Source organism: Olea europaea, chromosome 23, assembly GCF_002742605.1.
Source record: "Olea europaea var. sylvestris chromosome 23, O_europaea_v1, whole genome shotgun sequence".
NCBI lineage: Eukaryota > Viridiplantae > Streptophyta > Magnoliopsida > Lamiales > Oleaceae > Olea > Olea europaea.
In genome coordinates, this window is record NC_036259.1 from 8,962,012 (window position 1) to 8,970,447 (window position 8,436).

General features: G+C 34.1%; 1 pseudogene; it reads left to right on the forward strand.

Moving 5' to 3' along the window:
* Positions 1-672: 672 nt before the first annotated feature.
* On the forward strand, positions 673-3,842 carry LOC111372313 (annotated as a pseudogene).
* Positions 3,843-8,436: the final 4,594 nt, after the last annotated feature.

The following is an 8,436-nucleotide window of genomic DNA, read 5'->3' on the forward strand; positions in this document are numbered from 1 at the left end:
CCCATGTGGATAGGTGCAATAATAAGCTCTTGTTTCGTAGAAAATTTAAATTTAAGTCAAAATCAATTCTTAATTTTAACTACACATTTTATGGGATCCAAAATTTTTCAATCACAAATTTCATCAACTTTTATAGAAATTTATTAAAAAATTGATTTTGTTCCCTACAAAACAAGGGATAATGTCAAAGAAAGACCAATTACATAGCTGATAAAGACCATATGCCTTTACGAGAAAACATATATGGCTAGGTTCTCTTCATACTCTTGCATATTCGATATGGGGCATATTCGATTTGAGGCTTAGGATTTGGAATGAGGCATTTCTTTTGGGTGATTTCTTTTGTGGGGGCAGGCATGTTACCTTTTTTAAAGAAAGGGAGATGCACATTTGGGAGTCCACGATTTCATGAGCTGTCCTCCATATTAATATCTCTTTTAAATTTTTGGACAATAGTCAAAGTTAGGTGGGTGTTGTGACAGTTAGCCCCCATTTTTTTTAAAATGAAAATTGGTAAAATAGTGTTTTTTTTTTAAAATTGAATAGTTGATAAAGAAGGAAAAATTTTGGATTTAAGTGTAATATTATTTTATGAAAATTGTGTGATTGAAAATAGAAAAAAAATGGAATGAAAACTTATGGGACAAACGGGAGCTTAACTTGTCTTCTTTGCTCTATGGATAGGTCCCCCTGTTGGAGGAATATCTCTTCCCCAACAGGCACTCCTCCAATAAAGAAAGACCAACAACGGGCCCTCCTCATCTGGGGAAGGTTGTAGTACCTCTTGCTGTTGCGTGTATGTAGTACCTCTTGCTGTTACTTGTACACGAGTGTAGAGCAAGCATAGCCCCATTTGCCTTATCGAGAAAACGGATATGGCTTATGCTTCTCTTCTTTCCCTTGCTCATATTCTTGATCATACTCTGCATCATGATTACCAATTCCTGATTCGTGTTGAGGAACGACAGATAATTTTTCTCCTAAAAAAGGTTAGTTTCTTACAAGATTTTCTTGACAATTCTTCACAGAAAAGCAGCAAAGCAATAGAAAGTTTAGAGAGTCGAATCACGGATGCAGCACATAAAGCTGAGGATATCATTGAATTCAACATTATGCGTCGAGTTCTTGAAGAAACTAGGAGACAAAAGATGAGTAATTGCATTTCTCTCTGCATACCTAAAAAACTCTTATACAGTACATTCAAGGCGGATTTAGAGAAAGTAATAGAAGAAATTGATACCATCAAGAAATGGGTGGAGAAGATTGAGAATGAGAGTGACGTACAAGATCTGGATCCAATGACTTGGTCGAGTGTTGCTTCACCAAAACCAGATTCGAGTAATGGAACAGAAAAAAATGATACCATCAAGAAGAGGGTGGACAAGATTGAGGACGAGAGTGACGTACAAGATCTGGATCCAATGACTTGGACGAGTGTTGCTTCATCGAAACTAGATTCGAGTAACGGAACGGAAAAAATTGATACCATCAAGAAGAGGGTGGACAAGATTGAGGATGAGAGTGACGTACAAGATCTGGATCCAATGATTTGGTCGAGTGTTTCTTCATCAAAACCAGATTCGATTGGCAAGATTAATATGGTGGGTCTTGATGATAACATGATGGTGATAAAGGATCGGTTGACTGGGGAATCATCAAATCTTCAAACTATCTCCATCGTGGGGATGGGTGGAATCGGTAAGACAACTCTAGCCAGTAAGGTTTATAATGATGAATTTATTGTTTATCATTTTTACCTTCGTGCTTGGGTAACAGTATCTCAAGACTATAATGTGCAAGAAATCCTTCTAGGACTTCTAGATTCGATGAACAAACTCACTAACGAGATTCGTGTAGAGACCACTGAAAAATTAAAAGAAATTTTGTACAAGAATCTAAAGGGTAAGAGGTATCTCATCGTGATGGATGACGTGTGGGACACTGAGGCTTGGGATCAAGTGAAGGGATTGTTTCCGAATGACAAGAAGGGGAGTCGAATCATGATAACCACTAGGCTAGATAACGTGGCTGGTTTTGCAAACTCTTGTTATCCGCCTCACCAGATGCGTTTTCTAAATGAGAAGGAAAGCTGGAGTTTATTTTGTGAGAAAGTGTTTGGAAAAGATTGTTGCCCTTGTGAATTCGAGTATGTTGGGAAGAAGATAGTCAAAAGTTGTGGAGGACTTCCGCTTCCAATTGTTGTGATTGCAGGGCACCTCGCTAAGGCCACAAGAACAGTAGATGACTGGACAAATGTTGGAGAAACACTAAGTTCGGTGATAGCTTCATATGATGAGCAGTGCTCAAAGATATTATCTTTAAGTTATAGGAATTTACCTCATCATTTGAAAGGTTGTTTCCTTTATATGGGAATTTTTCCAGAAGATTCCGTTGTTCGAGTCTCCAAAATAGTCAAGTTATGGGTTGCGGAAGGATTAATAAAACCAGTGGAATCCAAAAATTTGGAAGATGTGGCTGAGGAGTGCTTGTTGGATCTTGTTGATAGGAATATTGTTTTGGTTTGTCAAAGGAGTTCCCGAGGCAAAATTATAACGTGAAAAATCCATGATCTGTTACGTGACCTATGTGTGAGAGAAGCTCAGAGGCAGAATTTTTTTCATGTCAATGACAGTTATCTCCGTGGGATTTCTGGAGGCATTATCCTGCGCCGTTTAAGTACTCATAGACGAGAAGAGGTTGATCATCCTACCAAAAATCTACCGAATTTACTTCTGCGGTCTCTTTTAAACTTTGTCCAGCATTCTTCGGTTATGTTGTCATACGGCATGTTACTCAGAGTGTTGGATGCTATGGATTCAATTTATCTTTCAGATATAACGAATATAACGGCAAAAGTACGTAACTTGAGGTACCTCGCTTGCAGCTGCATGGATTGGAGCCTTCCTGCATCAATTTACAACCTTAGAAATCTACAAACCCTTATTACTAATTACGGAACCATATATTTAAAACCTGAAATATGGAAGATGACACAGTTAAGGCATGTCCAGTCGTGGAGAATGGTACTTTCTGAACCTCCTAGTGAAGAAAGTTTTATGGTTCTAGAAAACTTGCGGACACTCTCCGATGTAGTGGATTTCAGATGTACAGAGGATATCCTGAAGAGAATTCCCAATCTCAAGAAATTGGGAATCAGTTATGATCCTGATTTTGGTTTTAGATATGGTTTACTGGATTCGGAATACTACTGTCTCAATAATCTGGTCCATCTACATCAACTTGAATCATTAAAATGCTCATTTTTCATGAAATCACCATCTTTCTTGCATTACATCATTTTCCCTCCTTCGCTCAAAAAATTAACTTTGAGCACCATCTTCATTCCTTGGGAGGATATGACAATTATTGGTTCGTTGCTTAATCTTGAAGTGCTCAAACTCAAATATAATGCCTTCGATGGACCAGAATGGGAACCAAATGAAGGAGAATTTCTTCAACTGAAATATCTGCTACTTCAAGACATTGATCTCGTGCACTGGAGAGCTGACCGTATCCACTTCCCGAGCCTTCAGCACTTAGTCCTAAGGAAATGCCGTAAAATGAAGGAGATCCCTTCAGGTGTTGGAGAAATTCCAACTCTTCAAATGATCGAGGTGCATTACTGTAATACTTCACTTGTAAGTACAGCAAAGCAAATAGAAGAGGAACAACGGAGCTTCGGAAATGATGGCCTTCAAGTTCGTATTTGGTAGTTATAGGAACTGTAAACTTGTCGATACTATCTAATGTAGTTTCATTTCTTTCATTTTCTCTCGTCTTGTTAATGTTAACAGATTTCTAAACTAATTTCATAGTTTATTGCAATATTTTAACCATACAAACTTCATTCTGAATTTTATTGTGATGGAACGAATCATATCCCAAAGTTGATAATTGAACTTTTTCTTGTGATTTCCAAACAAAAGTGCAAGCAAAGATAGGCCTGATTGTGATTTCTTATTTAAATCAAAGCTTCAAAATGATGATTTCTTGAAGTTAGTATTATTTGTTTCCCTTTTCCTTGCGCTATATCAATGCTTTACTTTGGACATTGGGCATGACGAGAGAAGGTTGCTCCACTAGCCCTCCCTGTTGGTGCATGAGAGAGCAGAGAAGAAAGAGGAATTGAATCGTCAAAACAATGCTTAGTGTTCAAACGTCCTCCGATCAAATTTTTTAGCAAAACTCTTGTTTCAGCCTCATTTTCAAAACTCATTCTTAATCGTACGTTTCTTAATAAAATAATTTTATACGTAAATCAAAAAAATTCTTTAATATTTAACTATATATTCTCCAAAAATTCATTATTCAAAAATATGTTTTTCCCTAAACAATCATGCTACTCAAATAGAAAATGTTGATAGACAACAGTTGACATGCATTCATTAGAAGATGGGAAAAAAAATAATAAAAAAAAGAAGCTAATCACAGTTTGTCACGTTAACTCTCTCAACATTCTTTGTTAAAACTCCATGTTTGAATATAATGTGTAAACCATTTGTAAAAGTTGAATTTGCATGATTCCAAGGCCACTTTAATCTTCTAATTAAAATATATGTTCCCACTAACGCACTTAATTGATAATGTAAAAATAAATACATTATGCAAGTGTACGATGTTATGATTGTCATTGTACAATATCATACGACGAGTAGTAAAGTAGATCTAAAGAGCTCAGAATATCGTTTGGTTTGAGGTGTAAAAATGGGTAGGCAGATTCGAATCGAGATGGAATCGGCCCATCCAAGTAAGGATCCGACAAAGCTTGGTCTTGTTTTGAGATTGGCCCACTCTGATTTACTTGCCATCCTCACCCGGGCCCTAAGAAAATACATAGGCCAGAGGACCGGCCCATGAATACCATTATTAATTTTTAATCATAAAAAAATTACAAAATGAACATGAAATAACCTTATTTTAATTAAAAAAATAATTAAAAATTAAAAATAAATAAAAACTTATTCTTAAGGCTGTTACAACCGTGACAACCCTAATTTGAGGCTGTGGCGATCTTTTCTAAGGCTGTTGAAAGCCTCAAGTGAATTTGTTTTGAAATAACAATTATTTTTATTTTGTTAAATGCCAATGGGTTTGACGGGTTAACTTTCGGGCCTAGTTATTACAATCAGCCCGAACCCTAACAGTATATTTTTATCTTGTAGCTAAATTGCCGCAATAATTTAAGCATGGGTTCTTGAAAGGCCGTGCCAATTTCTCATATTGTTCTATCTCTTTCTTTCATATGTTATTTCAAATATATTACAATATATTGTTATAAAAAGGTGAATTCAACTAAATCTTTGAAGCTTCTAATACACCAAAACCTACTTTGCCATTAGATCATTTAGTGGTCTAAATGATGATCCAATTCCAAATGATATTGGAGATGATTATGGGAGCACGAATCCAATTAATTTAGATGTATTGAAGAAGAATATGAAATGGTGACGATAAGTTCGTCAATAAACTACGAAAAACTAAACAAATGGCTAAATGTTAGGAACCCTTAAATTGATGACCATGGGTACATTAGTAAATGGGAAGCTAGAGCACAAAGAACAATTTAAATACTACAAATAGATGTTAGCTTTACTAAAAAGGTATCGACAAGACCCATCTAAGGAGACACAACAAAAGATGTTCAATCAAATAAATGTTTGGATACTAATCAGGCTCAATTTCCAATTTGGTTGTCATGATACAATTCCTAGTTCTAGTTGTAACAATTTAATCTATTCTCAAGAGACAATGCATGAAGGTAAGTCGATGTTCGTAGTTAGTGGTGAGTTTTCGCTTAGTGTAGTGATAATCGTCCATGTCAAGGGATTCAATACTCAACTACTGACTCCTATCAAAATTGCATTGTGGAAACTAAGCCAAGAAGGCCGTTAGTGGAAATTTACCACTTTTCATGTGTAGAGAGATCATATTTAATGCATTAAGAAAAGATATTAACAAGGCAGGTAAACTCGATAATATGAATTTAGACCACCTACATGCTGGTAAACAAAAACTACCTCGATCGGATTAGAGTAAACAACAATGTTGATTCAGGCCTCCCCTTTCCTTCAAAGAACTCACATGCAGCCAATTTCATACAAAAATATTATCAATCTAGGTACAAATCTTATTCTAGAAACACTTTTCATTCATATGCTAAATGCACCCAAAAAAATAAAAAATAAAAATAAAAAGATGGGTATGGATAATAACTAATTAAAATAAATATACTGATATTTTATCATTTATGTCTAACTTGTGGTTCGGTAATAACTTTAAAGATTACATAGCAACTATTGTACACTACATAGATAAACAGCAAGTAATACATATATATTTAAAGAAATTGAATATCCCCATAATGGGGTTAAAAATCCAAATGGCCATTGAACTTTGTACTATATTTTCATTAGTCATTAAATTTTATTGATTTTTCAATTGGTCGGTGAACTTATCTAATTGTTATCCCATTTATCATTAAATTTTACAAGTTTTTTAGATTGTCATTGAATTTATCAAATTTTTATCTCATCCATCATTCAATAACTTGCCATTAGAAAATTTAACACTCGCACAAATGTGACAAATGAAAAAACTGACATGGCACATTATTATCTTTATTTGACAACAAATCGTCTATAACATTGAAAGGTACAAAATTTAAGCATGGGTTCAAAATTCAATTGTAACAATATAACATATTAATAACTGCAATAACCCTAACATATTGCCAAGTTTAATTATTTGGTCTAAACTAATAATTTACCTCTCAATTCATTACCGTTCTCAAATTAATCAATTATTAATCAAATATATATATATATATATATATAACCAAAATCAATGGTTCAAATTAATGCTATGTTCGAATTATGACATTAGCCCATAATCAATGTAGCATAAGTGCTTGTGTGAAAGTGATTATTTAAAAAGTAATTATTTGAAAAATATGTGATTAAAAAGTATATAAATAAATGTGAAAAAGTATTTTGCAGACATAATAATAATGCATATCAATATCACCCTACGCCCACCTTTTCGTCATTTTAGCAACTATAGCTTCGACACCTCATTTTCAACCAATTACCAACAAGTAATGATTACTTGATATTAGGCTATCATTACCTGATGTCATAGCTAAAGCCAATGTGTAATGATGACCCAACGAGGCCGACTTCAGAAACCAATCAAAGCAATGAAATTTTGGATAAGACGCACGAATTTCTAGGATGACACTATGGCTAAAATAACATGAAATGGTCAAGTGGTGTGATCTTCCATCGTATGTATTGGAATCAATTATCCTCTTCTAAAACAGAGCTAAGACTCCTTTAAAAGTTACATTGCATTCCCAATGCTAATGTAAATTACTGTATACTTTGTTCAAATTCTTTTAGCAATAAAACGCGCTCCTCTAAAGCTGATCTAAAAGTTACATTTCATTTTTAGCTATCAACAAAGTTAATAAAATAAATATTTATTTATATAAGTAATTGTATACACTACAGCCTAAGGGATTGCCTTTTCTTATTCTACATTGAATTCTTACAAACTAATCATTGGAGGTGCAATATACAAATTAGTGAGCCAATACTCAAAGTTAAAAAATTTGTGATTACTAAACCGCTAATGAATCCACGAAACCGAACAAATCGGTTTTGGCTCATTTGTTTAAACCGGCCAATTGATCGGTTTTTCACTGATTTTAAAATAAATGGGTTTTAAACTTTAACCAAAGCGAATTTTGTATCGGTTCACATTTCGATTAAATTTATCGATCTGATTCGATTTTTATAACATTGCTATAATTATATTTCAAGTCATTGTATATTCATTGTATACCTCTACTTCGCCTCCATATCCTCGCTTCTCATCCACAACATGATGAACCTAGTACAAGAGATAATACAACAAAATTTACCGCAAAACGAACCAACTTACATTCAAATGCACAAGTTCAAAGCATAATGGTAGTGTATAAATTGAACTTATCAACTAGAAGAAATAATATTAATAAAATATAATCTCACATAAAATAAAATAACATTTGGAAGTAATAACATGACACTGAGTCGGCGTATGACTTCACATTAGGAAGGAGTTAACTAGCCACGTCATATTTTTGTCCTCCACATGGGCATCAATTGAAATGGCATCAATTCGGTGAGTAATGGATAATGACGAAACAAAGTTAAGTGATTATTGGGACGTTTTAAAAAGTTCAACGAGTAAGCCGTGACATGACTCCAAGTTTAATGGCCATTCAAATATTTAACTCTGATGTCACTGATAAGTGTATTTGTGAACTTCGAAAAGTTTAAGACTAAAGAGAACTTTTTAGTTTTCAAGGGAGTAAACTGAAAATGTCATGTAGGAAAAAAAAAATATTTCGGAAGTAAATGATAGTGATTAAAATTATTATTTGCGAAAAAAAAA